Here is a 19,485-nt window from a genome sequence, read left to right on the forward strand (position 1 = left end):
CAAGGCCTTATCTGATCAACGCACCTGTAACATAGTGAAACTGAAATGCAACACACCTACTACACTCGGGAAGTGCACTACATTTGAAGTTCACAGAACAGACAGTGCGCTGGACCAGGGACGAGACTTTGATTGGGTTTCAGGTCACAGTTTGCAGTTCAGTTCAGGGATTTTGGCCGAGCAAGTGGTAATCAGTAAATCAATCAAAGGGGTAGATCTATGGAGGTTACTAGAGCCATCATAAGGGCAATTAGAGAGCTTGTAAATCAATTGTCTAATTCATAAACAAAACCCGGAGATTGACTGAAGTAGCATTGATCTACTTTGCACTTGCATAGCAAATGCAGTTTGAAGGCTAGCTGGCTTGACTTCAGGCTCCATCTGTAAGGATATAAAGTAAACAAATGTAGATGAACAAACAATCTACTCGTTGCCTAGTGGAGTCGCCATTTTGTTACCGAGAATAGTGTCTATGCAGAACTTCTAATCCCACTAAGGCTGGTAGCTACCTTAGAAACAAAAAAACTAAAACTACTTTCGTTTTCTTTTATGAGAGATAGATGGGAGAAGAATAAAGGAGACCAACCTTTGTCTTGCGCTTGGTTCCTTCTTCGATTCCTCTCCCTTCTGATAGATCTTTTGCTACTCGCTTCCTTGTCCACTCAGCTTCACAGGGTACCTGTAGAACCAAAGCAGCATAATACTATCCAAGAACATAGATCTATTATCATAAACAATATAGGATTAGATGTACATTGACCACACAAATGCATAAAACATTAATCATACAAGCATGTAGAGGAAAACTTGAATATCTTTATTGATAATCAAGAAAGTGCCAAGAGAATTACAACCAATTGTTCTGACCCAGCATCATCCTCTCAGCAAGAAGCCCTTCTTCACCTCATTAAAATCTTAGATCACCCAACACTATGATATTGCACCAAGAAACCAACAGCACTTCCTTACAAGATGCAAAATTCCATCCTCTTGATCTCTGGGATGAGGGATCCATATATAGATGTCTGTAAGGGATGTGAGTCAGCTTGAGATTTGATTAGTGTCTTCCCTCTGATAGTTCTTGATTCCACTTGGAGATTGATGATCTCTTACACATCCCTGGTCAAATTCAGAGAGGCAAGTGTCATAGGAGAAGTTTCTGGAAGATTACATGCTTCTCCACCTTGTAGATTGACCCTGCCATTTGTCCCTTCTCGCCCATCGCACCCCATAGAAGTGATTTTTGACATGTAATGCACCTACTATGTGTAGGTGGGATGCAATGCATTTTGCCTATGGAGCAGGTGAAATGGTCCAGTTTTGACTAGTTCTGAGTAGTTTTTCATGGAGAACTTCTGGGAGATGCTGTAATCAGTTGACCTTGTTATTTTAGGGGTTGGAACAACACCTTTAGGGACTTAGGAGCCCTTGGTTTATGGATATTTATGCTTGGGGTTGCAGTGCCCAAAAATGTCTATAACAATCTGGAACAGGTGGAGGTGAACTGTCACGAGGAGCAAGTGAAGACGAACAGTCCTGAAGAAATCCAGCACTTTGAAATTTGATTGGTTTGGAGTAGTCTGGAATATGAAAGGACATGTCCTTGTCATATCCAAGACTAGTTTTCTTCTTGTTGTGGACAAGCTCTTCCCAAGGTCTGATGACTGACTTGGGAAGTGTAGACTAATTTTCTGTATTTGTATGTACAATTGCTGCTTTATTGGGTACTAAATATGAATGAACTGTAACAATATTGACTTGCTACTGATGAGTTGTTGTCTCAATGTTATGAATAGAAACAGGTTCAGAATGATGATTCCTCTGTTTTAATTCTTCTCACTGAAGCTGAGATTCAAGCTATTGAAAATAAATCTTTTCATGTACATCTTGTAAACAACTATGAATATCAATGAGAAAATCCTTGCCGATTTTCACTGTATTATCCATAGTAGAGAGTATTAGATTGTCCAATAACTCTAATATTGCACCAATTGGAGCCATTTTTAACCTCAAAAATAGTAAAACAATGAGGACCTCAACGCACTCCAAACTCTAATACAATGCCAAGCAAGGAAGCTCTCAATAGTCTCCAATCTCCAAATTAGTTCAAATATACAAAACCCCACATGCTATAACTCTTGTGCTAAACTAAACCTTATGTTCATAAATAAGAATTTCACCACACAAGATATTGGTTGCACCAATCCTTTCCAGTCTAGCCCAATGTTTCAAAGTTATGTTGATGCAGAATGAGCAGCAACTATTGGATTTTAAGAGACAAATATCTTAATATATAAATCCTGATAAAAAGAGAAAGGGAATAATGCTTCGAACTATGGATTCAAATCTCCATCGATGCAATGCAAATGGGAAAAGCAGCATTTGTGATTCCTGTGCTCTTTATTCTTTTATGTGGTGTTCCTAACAATTTTAAGTGACATGCTTCATTGAATTCAACAATCACATATATGAATGGAGGACAATCTCTTTCACCAATTTGAAGATTCAGATCTCAGCAAAACTTGGCATGACGATGCACCATATGTTTCTGAGGTGGTGCTGGGATACTTATTTCTCTTGATACCAAGACCAGTATGCTATACTCTGACAATATGCCGCCATATATTGCACTGCCACAAGTTTACAGTACTGCACATTCCATGGGTCCAGTGAGCGACATTGACTAGGAGTTTCAATGTGCAAATGCTACTTCGGCTAGAGAGTTGAAGAGTTTCTCGATCGGGCATCGGATTGCAAGAAACCAACAATGCCTTAAAAGCCTTCCATGCTCTGATACTGCAAAAGCCTTCCATGGGCTGATCTATATCCTGGGCATGCGCGTAATTACTTACTGATGAAATATCAATTTGATCAAATGAAACAACAATAAAATGCATTTACTATGTATTGATGAATATGATTGTTTTGATTCCTGTCGTGGGTCACTATGTAAAACTACACCAAAATAAAATTAATATAGGCCCTGCCATAGGTGCAACAGACTTCGAAAATTCACTCCTATATATTTGGGGTTAGTAAACAAACACAAAAAATTATCCATCGACATCCCCCCAAGAAACTACCCTTCAACAACCTCTGTTGGAGTTCTCAGAAGCAACTCCTCATTGTTCTTCCTCAAAAATGAAACTTTTGGGGCCCTTCCCACCAGCTATCAAATTCATATTCTAGAATGAATGTTGCGGGAGGTTTTCCTTCTATGGCCTCCAGGAAATCCTTGCATTATTCCTCTCAGAACGTGTCAGCCTCTCACAAGTCAAATCCATAGAAATGTTGTGTTCTTGACAACGGGAAAACAAATTCCTCACATAGGCATACCTGGCCGTGAATACAAAGATCTTGACCTCTAATTCTAGCAGATGGTACTATAATACTACTCGATATGGGATATATGAATAATTATTCCATCACCCCGGATCGAGAACCTTGCAAGCCTCACCTGGTACAAGTATCAATCCAAATCGATCCCAACCATAATAACACCAGCTACTCTTCAAAAGTGACTTCTTTCAAAGGGTGGACAAAGTCCTGTGATTTTCCATCAATAAACATGGTGGTCTTTGGTTACAAAAATAGATATTTTTTATGTTGGAGGATGCTCGTACGGATGAAAATCTTTACAACACTTTCCTTTCGATATAGTTTTCAAATTGAGAGGTATAGAAGAAGAATGAGTTTCAACTTGGTGGGCAGGAAAGAGTTCATTTATAGGAGAGCCAATGTTTGTGTCCAGATCATTAGGCTTTCACCAACCTTATCTCCCTAGATTCGAAAAAGATAATGGATACATACAAGTCATATAGTACATAGTTTGGAAGCAGAGGTGTTACTTGGTGATTTTAGATGCAAAGAATATAGGAGAGAATGATGCATTGGTAGCCAAACTGGAGGTTCCTGAAGAGTTCAACTTTCCACTAGGATTCCATGGCTTCTGGGTTCAAAGTGGGGAGGAAGAATAAATGTAGAATAGAAACAGTATCTTCTTTGACATCTGCTTGTTAACTCAAATTTTTTTTCTTGTTGTATGTATCTTTGAGATCCCTACTGCCAATGAACAGTCTGATTCACATGTAACCATGACACATTTTGTTGACACGTAACACAATGATACAAATAGTAGAAGACAGTTTTAGAAGATACTGTAGTTACCATCTCGCTCTCCTTTCTTGTTTGTAGAGAGTTCAACTTTGGCAACAATTCTTCACAGCTCTTTGCTCTTTGCTCTTTGTTCTAGCGTGCAATAGCCAGATACGTTATCAATGCAAGGGTAGATTGAGCAGACAAGTTTTTGAACCATCGAAGGGCTAATGATAAGGAAGAGCAAATGTCCTCGGATGTGCACCAACGTTAATGACCTCGAGCTCTACTCAGAGAATAGAGCGTTAATGGAATAGGAGCAATGCCCAGACACAATGAGCATTGACAAGGTGACCAGAATGGAACCTTTTTTTCTTTATCAAATTATTGCAAATAAACGGCTGAGTGAAACGACTGAGCAAATTCAGAATGGCAAGACAGAAATGGCCACAAATAAGGCTGAGTGAAGGAGAGTTTTTCTGCACAGCAATGAAATAGGAGAATATTTGAGCTAGAAGGTCAGAACTGATCAATAGTGTGGTGGAGAAATTGTAAGAAAGTGAGAGCACTAGGTAGAAATATGATAGGTATAGTTCCAAAATGCATAGAGAGACAAACTTGATTTTCTCAGAAAAATTAAGAGAAACATGTCCAATGATTTGTGGGAAGATATTGCAGCTAGAATTTAGCTAATAAAACATTCATGAAATGCAGAACTAATGCTAGAAATGACCTGCATAGAAAGGCCATAAAACAAGTGGCTCAAATATGAGTAGGACATGATATCGCCGCTCTGATACCATGTTAAACACACGCATGGTAGAAAGAGTATGAAGGATAAAACATGAGAGTTTTTTTATTATTAACAAAACATATACATTTATAGTACATGGTGTGACCGTTGGGTTCCACATCCCAAGGTCTCTTGGACTTCCCTAGTCTATTCGGCTTCAACACTAACCCATAGAGGATTAGGTGTCCAACAAATATTATGGGACAACATCTCTCTCATTACTCAGCGAATATATTATTATTTTATTTAAATAATTAATTCAATAGGCATGTCTATTTTGAAATAGGGATTTTAGAGTTTTAATTTAATTATTAATAGTTATTAGGCGGATGATAATAGAATATTCTAGAATATTCTTATTAGTCACATTTCAAAGTTTGATATTGATGTCAATAGTGGTTAATTTTTTTCCTCTTTTAATTAAATCGTTTAATTAAAAAAATTGTCACATGAATATGAGTGATGGTCTTTTGGGCATGTGGTATTAGTAATCTAGGGTCTCCATCCATGGTATTGTCACAAATCCTATCTACAAATTAAGAATATCCATAGTAAAATGGCAGTAAACCACCATGTTAACAATCTTATTATAATTTTTACTAAATGCATATATGTTTAACTTATATATAAATTCATTTCATAATTAATATTATTAATTTAAAATAAAGTTCTACAACCCATAGGAATTAGGTGTAATCTAAGAAAGATTGTATGTCAACATGTTTCAAATGTTTATGACATAAGGAGTTTCCATTTTAAATCAACTCTCCTTTGGTCCTCGATGTCGTCGTTATGCACCACTAGATTAGGTGTTAGATAACTAAAATGTTTCTCTCTGTTGATCTCATAACTGACTATTTATTGATCATAACTAACTCACTCATTATTTTTCAGTTCAATCGCAGTCTATGGATATGATTATAGCCTTAATCAATGATAAAATAAGATAAAACGAAAGTATTGGTATATATTCTATAAATCAGTTTGAAAGAGTGGGTGATGCCACTGAAAAAGAAAGTTTACTGTGAAATTTCTAGCAGGATTTATGTTGTTGGAGGCTCTCTAAGGAGAGATGCTTGCCAAGAATCCATTGTTCATGTAGAGGAATATGTTCTTGGCCTTGATTTATGGAGACCCATAGCAAATATGCCTAGAGAGACACATGACTTCCTGGGTGTTATTGTGGATGGTATTGTTTATGTAATGAGAGGGCTTAAGTTTGGTAAAAAGAATGGTTTCTCATTACATCCTTATGCTTAGGTCAGATCTATTGATTCCTATGACCCCAAAACTAATACTTGGCTAAAGGCCAAGAACCTGCCAATGGGGTTGTTATCCATGGTAACTCACTAAAATAAATTTCAGTTTTATTAGTCAAGATTTTCCACCACTGAATCCTTGCATCTATCTATTGTTGTTCTGAAAGATTTTTTTGTGATTTACATTTGAAGATTAAGAAGAAAGAATAGGTCTAATCTATTTTTTTTAGAAAAATTCCCATATTCCCATATTCTCATCCCATTTCATCCTCTCTTCCAATTCTAGTCGTAAACCATTTCTAACTCTAGCTGCATCTCCAACTCTAACTATAATTCATTTCCATAATCTATCCTTGACACATTCGTTTTTGGAAACCTTCATAACATGTGCCACAATCCTTTTCGTAAGGCTTAGACTGAAGAATATATTGCTATCGGCCCTTCCATTTTCCGTTTTTCAATACATCTCTGCCTGTTCCCCTTCTCGATTATGAATTCGATATCACAGTTCTCCATCAATATCACATATTGCAAATCTTTCATGCATGTTGCAAGAAAGTTCCTCCTTTTACTCGCCGATTGTGATATCCCTTTGATCACTGATTAAGATAATGTGTCTGCCACCGATATCTAATATCGCTCATTTCTCTTCCGATATTGCATATCACATTATCTCGCCGATTATGATATCTATTCCGTTGTCGATTGTGATAGCCCTTCTCCCGTCGATTGCGATATCACAACATCGCTCAATCATTAGATATCTTTCGTGAATACCTTTCCAACTTGCGATTGTGATGTACAAAAACCCTCTCTGGATGCGATATTTTATGTGACGCATTCTATAAACCGTCGCATCTGAACGATTGGGGAATTATCATAAATCAGTGTTAACAGAACCTCCTTCTGTGTTATGATTGCTATGTAGAAAAGGTTAGGATCAACATCCCAAGTTAAATGAACCACCCAAAACAATGGCCCAGATCAATACGTCCATTCCGCTTTCATTCCATGAGACAGCAATAGTATTTCTTACTGTTTATTCAGTAGCATGGTTATTAAATGGAATAAAGAGAAAAGATACAACAAGACACTAAGATAGCGAGTTACTTTGAGCATGTTTCAACAAAAACAACACAGAAATGATTCAAAAGGCCAGATGTATGAGTTTCAACAAATAGAGTTCAACGCTTTAAATTATTTTAACAATCCATAGGAAACCCATTTGTATTCGAACTCTGTTGTAACAAAAATTCCTATGAAGGATTGATGTTTTATTAATCAGGTAATATTAGATCTCATAGTTGGCAATCGAATCTATCCCACATGGCAAATTATGTAAAGATATCTTTCTATAAATATGTATATTTTTGACCTTGCGGAATGGGGGATAGACAATGTGAGAACTATTGTTGTATTGTTTTTAGTTAATAAAAATATCAGTTGTGGCATACTCTATTTTAACCTAAGATTCATTCTAGTTTTAGTCCTATTCTATCATGTTGATTTGTTATTATTTTTTAGAGCTTATTTGTTTACTTGGAATTCAATTTTGCATTGTTCAAACTTCCATCAATTTGTTGCGATCACTATGAATCTCCTATCCACATTAGTAAACCAAATATACCTCAGCTTCCATAAAATAATGTTGTTTGTTGTTGTTTTTATTTAACTGACTTGATGCCCAGTGGTGGTTGTCCTCACACTCTTTCACCTGAAAAATCAAATAGAAAACCAAAGTTAGCCATCTGCTTTTTAAAAAAAAATATTGAGAGATCCCTCTCAGATTGGATGGGCTACCTTCCAATAAAAACTTGGTTTGAAATAATTATGTTGGGTTGAAGGGTTGACATAGCCCAACCCCCACCATCCTGGTCGATAACATTTTGGTGCATTTTTCGGGAGCCAAAAAGCTCCTTTACTAGTATTCTCTTCGAACCTCTTCTTTCTGATTCTTGAGGTTAACAAGAAATAAAAAGTTCTGATGGTTGTGATATTACACTCGTGACTCCACTCTTAAAGAATTCTAAATATTGAATTTTCATGATGACTCTGCTTCTTGCAAATCAGTGTCTTGAATATTTTCAAGATTGGTTCTACCGCAAGTCTATTCCAATCATAAATGAAGGTGAAGTCTCTTCCATTTATGTTCTTAGTTTATGGATTCATTTTTTATGTTGAGTTGCCCATATATGATCCACTACTAATTTTACTCAAACATAGTCGAGAAGCCCATGTGTTAGATCAACTCTTTGTTTCGTTATACTGGACATTTTATATCACTTGATTTAAAATGGTGGATTTTTAGATGTTAGAGTAGGACATAAATAAGTTTTCTTGGAAAGTATTTCCTTCAGCTTTAGATTACATGTTGTAGTTTTCTTTTCAGTTTTGTGAAGTAGGTTTGATGTAGTCTTCAAATTGGGATCACCCCAATGGTCAGGCAACTGGTCTGCTAGTTCTTTGTTGCATCACAGGGGCACAACATCCCCATTGGAGCTGATGTTATCCATGAAAAATCATTAAAATAAATTTTATTTTTATTAGTCAATATTTTCCACCACTGAATCCTTGCATTTATCTGTTGTTGTTCTAAAAAAGGTTATTGTGATTTACATTCGAATATTAAGAAGGAAGGACAGGTCTAGTCTATTTTTTTTGGAAAAATTCACATATTCCCATATTATCATACAATTTCATCCTCTCCTCCAACTCTAGTTGTAACCCATTTCTAACTATAGATACATTTCCAGCTCTAGTCATAATTCATTTCCAAACTCTAACTGTGACCCATTTCCCTTTGAAAACCTTGATAAAATTTGTCACAATCCTTTTTATAAAGCTTAGACCAAAGAATATATCACTATTGACCCTTCCCTTTTCCCTTTTGCAATACATATTTGCCCATTCCCCTTCCCGATTATGATTGCAATATCACAGTTCTCCGCTGATATCGCATATTCAAAAACTTTCCTTCCTGTGTCAATAAAGTTCCTCCTTCTAATCGCCGATTGCGATATCCCTCCAATCATCGATTGTGACAATCCCTCTACCTCCGATATCACATGTCACTCATTTCTCTGCTGATATCGCATATCACATTATCTCGTTGATTGTGATAGCCATTCTCCTACCGATTACAATATCATGACCAGGAATCACTCAATCATTAGTTCTTGTTCCCTCAAGACCTCTCCAACTTGCGATTGCGATGTGCGAAAACCCTCTCTAGATGCGATATTTTATGTGATGCATTCTATGAATCGTCATGTCTAGACTATCGAGGAGTTATCATAAATTAGTATTAAGGGAACCTCTCATTTGTTGCGACCAGGGAAAATTTTAAGAACCACCCCTAAATTTATAAATATAATAAATGGGCGAATATCCACGGTATATAGGAAAAATGGAAGGTGATTTTATCAATAATATAATATGTATATATAATTTTTTGGCGAATCTCTCACTAGGCATGGCGAATATTTTACTCAATTATAAAGTCTTGTAAGATCTTGGCGAGTCTTTCACTAAATAATAAAACTTTGTAAAGTCCTAGTGAATCTTAGCATAGGCTACATGCTGGTTTAATTCCCCCATTTAAATAGGCTACATTCTAGGTGAATACCATGGGTCAATACCATGTGCCATTTTGGTGAATACCATGGGTCAATACCATGTGCAATTTTTATTTTTATTAATTCTAATATTAGGGTTAATAATGGTTTTTTGCATGGTATTAATAACAATCTAGTCCATGGTATTTGTCTCATAGTATTTTGGCCATAGGTTTCACCTAAATATAACCCATTTTTGAGTGTTCGTAAATATAAGGTGACTTATGGAGTAAATATAAAAAAATGTTTTATTTGTTTACCATACATCTCGTTTATTTATATTTTTATTAATTTACCATACCTCTTTTACAAATATGGTATTTGGCCCATAGGATTCACTTAAATAAAACCTCTTTCTTGAGCCTTCATAAATAGAACGAGGGTTATGGACTAAATATAAAAAGAGGTTTTATTTATTTACGATAGGTCTAGTTTATATATATTTGTATTTATTTACCATACCTTTTGAGTAAGTATAAAAAGACGTTCTATTTATTTACCATACCTCCACTTTACCTATATTTTAATTTGTTTACACCCTTACATGTATATAAGGTGACTTATGGAGTAAATATAAAAAATGTTTTATTTATTTACCATACCTCTCATTTATTTATATTTTTATTAATTTACCATACCTCTTTTATAAATATGGTATTTGGCCCATAGGATTCACTTAAATAAAACCTATTCTTGAAGATGGGCGAATGGATTCACTTAAATAAAACCTATTCTTGAAAATGGGCGAATGGAAGGTTGTAAGTCCTAATTTCAAGGGCTAAATTTACCTTTTTTACCCTCTCCCTTAAAATAAGGTGGGCTATTTGAGGTGATTTGTAAAAATGTACTATGATACAAAATATTCGCCCACTAAAAATTTAAAACCCCTTAATTTTGCCAAAGGGCGAACATTCGCCCCTAAAATTATCCTTAGTTGTGACTACGATGTAAAAACGACCTATATCAACAACCCAAGTTAAATAAGCCACCCAGATCAACGACGTAGATTCCGCTTTTGCTCCATGAGACAGTGAGAGTATTTCTGAGTTTTTATTCAACAACATGGTTATTAAATGGAACACAAAGAAAAGAGACAGCAATACACAAAGACAGCGTGGCACTTTCAAAACGTTTCAACAACAAACAACACAATAATTATTCAATGGGCGAGATGTATGAGTTTCCACGAATAGAGTTCAATGCTTTGAATTATTGTAACAATCTATAGGACACCCATTTGTATTTGAACTATGTTGTAACAAAAATTCCTGTGAAGGGTTGAATTTTTATTAATCATAAAAGATTAGATGTCATAGTTGTCGATTGAATCTAACACACGTGGCAGATTATGTAAAGAGATCTTTATCTATAAATAGGTAGATTTTCGACCCTGTAGAATGGCAGAGAGACGATGTGAGAACCATTCCAATATTTCTTTCAGTTAATAGAAATATCAGTTGTAGCATACTCTGTTTTAACCTTAGATTCATTTTGGTTTCAGTCCTATCCTATCATGCTCCTTTGTTATTAGTTTTCAGAGCTTATTTGATTACTTGGAATTCAATGTTGCATTGCTCCAACTTCCTTCAATTTGTTGTGACTACTATGAATGTCCTATTCACATTAGCAAAATAAGGATGTCTCAGCTTCCATAAAACAATGTTGTTTGTTGTTGTTTTTCTTTAACTGACCCCATGCCGAATGGTGCTTGTCCCCACACTCTTTCACCCAAAAAATCAAATAGAAAAAAAGAGTTAGCCGTTTGATTTTTTTTTTTTAATATTAAAAGAGCCCTTTTAGATTGGAATGGATAAATTCCAATGAAAAGCTAGCTTGAAATAGTTACGTTGGTTGAAGGGTTGACACAGCCCAATGCCCACGAGCCTAGTCGATAACAGGGGGGTTGTGTGATTTCTTATGCAGTGATGGGATCATTTAGTTGAATTTTATTTCTAGAGATATGATACCACAAATGATTCATGGAGTCGGATTAAGCATCCTCCTATTCCATCTCCTTTAAGGATGGACAATGCTCTAAAATTCTCATGTGTTACAATGGGTACTTGTGTTTATATTTTGGAAGCTGAAGGTTGAATTGATGATATTCTTAGGAGAAGAGGGAGCTGTGCTAGAGGCCTAAAAGAAGGGTTGGTGTTGATCTATGATACCAAGTTTCATGAATGGGCTAGAGAACATGATTTTACTCTTCTTAAGAATGGGATTATCTGTGCTATAATGGAGTGTTAGTTCACTCCATAAATCAAGGTTCATAATAAACATGGAACCTAATGCTTTCTCTTCAATGCCATGATATGCTGATTTCTTCTGTATTACCAGTCTAGATCTGTAACAGGATTCTCATACATGATTTCTAAGAAGGATTCCCATTCTCTTCTTTGGGTTTTTTATGCAAAATTTGAGTAATTTTCTTAATGAATATGTAAGGGAATTTATTTTGTGGCCTTTCGATCTAATTTCACAGGGTTGGTTTTTCTTTTTCTTAGAACTAGTTCATAGAATAAGGAATTCCATCAACCATAAATGTTGTCACTATATTTTAATGGAATTTTGATTGATAATCCTCCATGGTCATACATCTGATACACTTTCCATCGTTGCTTCTTCATCTGCATTATATTTACGTTCCTACAATTGTAAGTTCTTATTAGTTGATGTATGCATAGGATGGACTGGCTTGCATTATTTTCCTTTAGTGTCCAATAATAGATAAGATTTATTTGAAAGACCAATTTGTTTAGACCACGAAATCACCATTTTTATGTCTGTCCTTCAGTATCTAAACTTAAATGACATTTCTTTAACTTTATACCATGAATTCACAATTGTTGTCACTGCTCAACAGATTTAGTTCATAGTGTTTAATATCTACTCTTATTTTTTCAAACTTTGTAACTCTCATGATGTTTTATGGCTTAGTTGTTTTTATAGGGAAGCCATGAAAATAGTTCAAGTTCAAATGACTTTCCCGATCCTCAAAGGAACTTAATATTCTAGTGGTTTTGATGGCTTAGTTGTTGTTGTAGGGCAACCATGCAAATGTTTGAAGTTTAAATGATTTTCCTGATCATGAAAGGAACTTAATACATGTCCTACAAACTATGTTCACTCGTTCAATGATTGTCTTACTAACTTGATAAATATTAAATCATCGAAAATAAAAATATTTTCTGAGAAACTATCCTTAATAAAATCCTGAGATTTTGACATTTCTTATTACTACATTCCTGAAAGTAGATGAAATGAGTTTGTTTTTCATGCACATTAGCAGAGCATATAAATATATGAATGGGTTCAGTAGCTGTTCAGCATAGTAAAATACCAATTAATCCCTTGTTCTATTGACCTAGGTGCACTGCCTATTAAGCCAATAGCACAAATAAATGGTTTTGCATCAACAATTACAACTTTTCGTTGTCATTAAACAGTTTTTCCTATGTTTAATGATTGCAATTGATTCTTCGAGATCTGGGGTATATAATATACACCTCATAGTAGTACATTAAATGTTATATAGGTGAGGATATATGCTCCCTATTTAACATATTCTTCCTTTATTATGACATTCACAACTCTTGGAACTTCATTCGATTCTTGAAATAAATGATCTACTTCTCTCTTTTTGTATATATGAGTCTACTCGTAATTTCTCCATAGGATATCAAATGGATTCAAGGGATTTGCATGAGATTATCGGCAATTTATCTACAGGTTATCAAATGGATTATTTACAAGAGAATGATATCGAATCATAAATGGAATTTGTTTAACTTTAGACTATAAATTCACAATTGTTGTCACTGCTCAACCCATTTTGTTCACATTATTTAATATCTACTCTTATTTTTTCAAACTTTGTAACTCTGAGGATGATATATTCAAGTCGTTTTGATGGCTTAGTTGTTGCTATAGGACAGGCATGCAAACATTTCAAATTCAAATTATTTTCCTAATCATAAAATGAACTTAATACAAGTCCTACAAACTGTGTTCAATGTTCACCCATTCAACGATTTTCTTATGAACTTGATAAATATTCAATCATCGAAAAGAAAAATCTTGTCTGATAAATAGTCCCTAATCTTGATATTTTGGCACTTCTTATTACTACATTCCTGAAATTAGATGAAATGAGTTTGTTTTTCATGCGCATCAGTAAAGCATATAAATATATGAAACAGGTCCAGCAGTTGTTTAGCATAGTAAAATCCCAATTAGTCCCTTGTTCTATTGACCTGGGTGCACTTCCTGTTAAGAAAATAGCGTAGATAAAGGGTTGTGCATCAGTAGGACACAATACTTTATATGTATTTTTATGTTTTGCTAGAACTATACTGTGATATAATATCCGCTTTAGCATTTGGATGGAACATCTTCTAACATAGTTACTCAATTATATATATATGAGTATGAGATCGGTGGAAAATTTGGTCACTGGACATAGTATATGAATTGAAATGGAATTATATGTTTATATACAGAAGCTTCTGCAATTTGCAACTACAAATGTTACTTTGTTTTCTAATTTGAATTTGTCATAGATTTTAGCTTCTAATAACACATACTTCAATCTATCTATTTGATGAAAAACAAACTTTTGCCTTAAATAATTTCCAAAAATTTAGAGGTCAAACTATCTTAGTGTTAAATATCATGTATTTCTATAAACTTGAAAATGGTTCCATGATAAGTATCTCAAAAAATTCCATATATAAAATGATTAACCTAAAAAGGATTGTGATTGAGATAGAGAACTTTGTGAGGCCCAGTTGTAGACTTGGACTTTAATGTTAAAAGAGCCACTTTTTCTAGGCGGGGACCAATATACAGTTGTTTTCTTAATGTACTAAGTTATGATATGCTAACTTTTCTTCTTCCAAGAATCTCTAGTAGCACTACAGTTAACTTTACTAGATATAATGAAAGTTTGGTGTCTTTTCTTAGAATGCATTGTAATAGTTTTCCGAACTTACCAAATGGTAACATGAAACATTATGTTGTCAAAATCAGTAGGTTGTAACATGAAACATTATGTTGTCAACAATCCAATGCATCCATATGGAGTTCAGTTCAGCAGAGAAGTACGCTTGTAGCCTTAATCAATGCAAAAATTAGATAAAACGACCATATCGGTATAGAATCTATAAACCAGTTCCAAAGGTTGGGCGATGTGTCTGAAAACGAAAGGTTACTATGTAATTTATGGCAAGATTTATGTTGCTGGAGACTCTCTGAGGAGATATTCTTACAGGGAAGCCATTGTTCATGTAGAGGTGTTCTTGATCTTGATTTATGGAGGCCCATTGCAAATATGCCTAGAAAGAGATACGGTTTCCTGGGCGCTACTGTGGATGGGAATTTTTATGTAATCGAAGGGCTTAAGTTTGGTAAAAAGAATAGTTTCTCATTACAAAATTATGCTTATGTGGGCTCTATGGATTCCTATGACCCCAAAAGTAATACTTAGCTCAAGACCAAGTTCCTACCAATGGGGGGTTGTGTGATTGATTTTGCAGTGATGGGATCATATATTTATATCTTGTCAAGCCATGAAGTTGAATTGTCTTTCTAGAGATATGATACCATGAATGATTCATGGAGTCGAATTAAGCCTCCTCCTATTCCATATCCTTTAAGGATGGACAATGTGCTAAAATTCTCATGTGTTATAGTGGGTACATGTGTATATATTTTGCAAGTTGGAGGTTGCATTGATGGTTTTCTTAGGAGAAGCAGAAGGTGTGCTAGAGGCCTAAAAGAAGGGTTGGTGTTGATCTATGATACTAAGTTGCATGAATGGGCTTGAGGATCTGATTTTCCTCTTGTTAAGAATGGTGTTGTCTGTGCTACAGTGGAGTGTGAGTTCATTCCATAAATCAGGGTTCATATTAACCATGGCGCCTAATGCTTTCTCTTCAATGCCAAGTTGAATACGTTGATTTCTTTTGTATTACTAGTTTGGAACTGTAACAAGATTCTCATACATGAGCTCTATGAAGGATGCACATTCTCTTCTTTGGGTTTATTTTGCATAATATAAGCAATATTCTCAATGAACCCCTAAGGAAATCCATTTTTTGGCCTTTCGATCTGATTTCACAAGGTTGGTTTTTATTTTGCTTAGAAACAGTTCATAGGATAAGGAATTCCATCAAGCCTAAATGTTGTCACTATATTTTCATGGAATTTTCATTGATAAGCCTCCATGGTGGCAGATCTGATACACATTCCATTATTGCTTCTTCCTCTGCATTGTGTTTATGTTCTCAAAATTAAACATTTTATTAGCGTATGTATGCAGAGGATGGATTGGCTTGGATTCTTGTTATTTAGTGTTCAATAATAGATTAGATTTATTTCAAAGACCAATTTGTTTGGACCATGGAATCACCATTTTTATCTATGTCCTTCATTATGTAAGAATAAATGGGATTTTCTTAACTTTAGACCATGAATTCACAATTGTTGTCACTGCTCAACTCATTTAGTTCACAGTCTTTAATATCTGCTCTTATTTTTTCAAACTTTGTAACTCTTAAGATGTTATATTCAAGTTGTTTTGATGGCTTAGTTGTTGCTATAGGGCAGCCATGCAAACAGTTCAAGTTCCTGATCATCAAAGGAACTTAATACATGTCCTACAAATTGTGTTCACCCATTCAATGATTTTCTTACTAACTTGATAAATATTCAATCATCGAAAAGAAAAATCTTGTCTGACAAACTATCCTTAATAAAATCTTGAGATTTTGGCATTTCTTATTACTACATTCCTGAAAGTAGATGAAATGAGTTTGTTTTTCATGCACATCAGCAGAGCATATAAATATATGAAATAGGTTTAGTAGTTGTTCAGAATAGTAAAATCCCAATTAATCCCTTGTTTTATTGACCGGGGTGCGCTGCATATTAAGCATATAGCACAAAAAAAGTGTCATGCATCAATAGTTATAGCTTCTGGTTGTCATTAAACACTTTTTCCTTTGTATAACGATTGCAATTGATTCTGAAGGAACTAGGGTAAATAATATACACCTCACAACAGTACATTAAATTTTGTATAGGTGAGGATATATGTTCCCTATTTAGCATATTCTTCCTTTATTATGAAGTTCATGGCTCTTGGAACTTCATTCGATTCTTGAAATAAATTATCCACTTCTCTCTTTTTGTATATATGAGATTACTGGTAATTTATCCATAGGTTATCAAATGGGTTCGAGGGATCTGCATGAGATTGCTGGAAATTTATGCACAAGTTATCAAATTGATTATTTGCAATAGACTCAAGGAATGTTGCAAAGCCATAAAGAACACATGTGTTCTAATAGGGCTTTTGTTCGCAATCTTGATGAGGGATGGAGATTTATTGAAAATATAGCTTTAAAGCTCAGTGTTCGTCTATGAGGGTCATTATTTATTGCTTGCAAATTACATGGAAACATTGAGTTGGGAAAGTATACAGAGGGCCACCTATTAAGCATAGAACCAAAAAATGATGGTCTTTATGTGTTGCTTTAAAATATCTAGCTGACAGGTGGGATCAAGATGATGTAGCAAAGTTCAAAATGATGATTAGAAAAAGAAGACTGAAAAATATAGCGTGATGTAGTTCGATTGAGTTAAATAATAAGATTGTTTCATTTCACATTGGAGACAAATATGAATGATCCTTTTTATATAACCATTCTCCCAACATTTTTTGTGGAATAAACTTCAGATTTTTGTTCAGTGTCATACATTTAATATCTCAATGAACTAGTAATTTTAAATGTGCCCTTGAGATAGAGCATGATCAATTTTGCTGGCCTCTTTCAATGAGTCATTGCAAAGTTTCTTAGAATGTGAGCTTGGGAGAAACTGTGGTGTGGGGAATTTCAAAAATTTAAAACTTCATGTTATATATATCTTGATATATATATAAACTATGGTGTGGAAAATTTTGAAATTTTAAAACTTAGTCTTATATATATGAAACAAAATTTAGGAAATTCACACAAATAGATAGAAAATAAAAATGAAGATTTTCTGATAGTAAGCATCATGATGGTTAAAATGGTAAACTATTAGGATGAGAAGCCTATATTATTATTTCAAAAAAAATTATGGTATTAGGATTAAATGAAAGAACCTAGTCTCCCTTATATTCTTTGATAATCGTTGAGGGAAATATTTCATTGTAGTACTGCAATACCTCCACCATCTATTCATTTGTACCATAGCATACTATTGCTTTTAAATTTTTTCAAATGTGGCAGTCTGTCGTGAAATTCTAAATTCTTACAGAACCAATCATTCAAAATTCCTTATCACATCTTTTCAAGAGGATCAAAAATGTGTGGGAGAGTATCCAATTTGTGGAAACTACCCTAAAGACAGCTAGGGAAGGGCAACAAAGTATTATGTCACCTTCTAAAATAGGTGATAGCATTTTTTTTGTATCATGTGTAGTTATGTTTCCTTTCTAGATTTTTGGAAGAAGGTTGAGGACATGGCATCTAGTGAAGCTTGTTTCTACTTTCCTTACCTTTCTTTTGTTGTAAAACTTTTACCTAAATCTCTTTTAAGTGGTTGGAAGATTTTGGCTACCTTATCATCCTGTGTACGGTGTTTTCTAATAAGACACTGATTCTGAATTCAATTATACATGAATGTTTTTTTCCATTATAAAGGCTTAAGATGTTAGTGCAATGAGATATATTTAAGCTAATGTAAAAATTAAACAGCTCTAGGATGGATCTTTATTTATTTATTGACCTATTTTTCCTAGACACAAATCCTGATTAGATAATGGAAAAAATTAGAGTTTGTTTTCTCATTGTAGATGGATTCCATCTTATCGGTTGTCAATATTCTTGTGCACTTGATGATGCAGGTCTAATTTTGACAAGAAAATTGGTGTTGGTCAGGCAAGGTTCGGTTATCAAGAATCTTGTGCACTTGATGATGCAGGTCTATTTTGGATAAGAAAATTGGTGTTGGCCAGCCATGGTTCAGTTGTCAAGAATCTTGTGCACTTCATGATGCAAGTTTATTTTGGACAAGAAAATTTGTGTTGTCCAACCAAGGTGCATCCAGAATGCAAAAATTTTGGTAGAAAATTCTTCCATGGATATTACTGATAAGATCAAAATTTATGGAGCTCATGTATGGGTAGATTTGATGGAAAAAGTAGCATAGATTGACACAACAGAGAAAGAGAAATTGATGATGAAGGCACAGAAGATTATTGCAGATGGAATTAATTTCTTTCTAAAAAGACAATTTATTTATAATTTCTAGAATATTTGTTTCTTATTTTGGAATACTTTCCATTGCGCATACTAATTTTGATGGAAGTGAATAGAGCTCTTGTAACTGGGTGATAAACTGCTTCAATTATGTGCAACCGAAAATCGGTTAAACTTGCTAACTAATTGAGGAAATCCTGATTAGGGAGGACAAGTTAAATTCACTTTCCAGGAGATGGGATGGGATAAGCTTATGCTATAGTCATATAACATCAATGAACACAATTCTGAGAGGAAAAAAGCAGCAAAGCTAGGTGCAAATACATTGAGTGATCGAGCTGAAAATTCTTACCTTAGAGATTGAGGTGAAGAGTCTAAGTAATATACATGATCACTCTAGAGAAATGATGTTCAACAAGTAGACTCCTAAATTACAAAGGTGTTTCCACTCCAGAGAAATGATGTTCAAATTACAC

General features: G+C 34.5%; 1 pseudogene; it reads left to right on the plus strand.

Moving 5' to 3' along the window:
* The first annotated feature begins 5,887 nt into the window (after positions 1-5,887).
* Positions 5,888-15,654, plus strand: LOC149220176 (F-box/kelch-repeat protein At5g26960 pseudogene; annotated as a pseudogene).
* Positions 15,655-19,485: the final 3,831 nt, after the last annotated feature.

Source organism: Pinus tabuliformis, chromosome Q (genome assembly GCF_031772625.1).
Source record: "Pinus tabuliformis cultivar Carrire ecotype Pingquan chromosome Q, CPIR1, whole genome shotgun sequence".
Classification (NCBI taxonomy): domain Eukaryota; kingdom Viridiplantae; phylum Streptophyta; class Pinopsida; order Pinales; family Pinaceae; genus Pinus; species Pinus tabuliformis.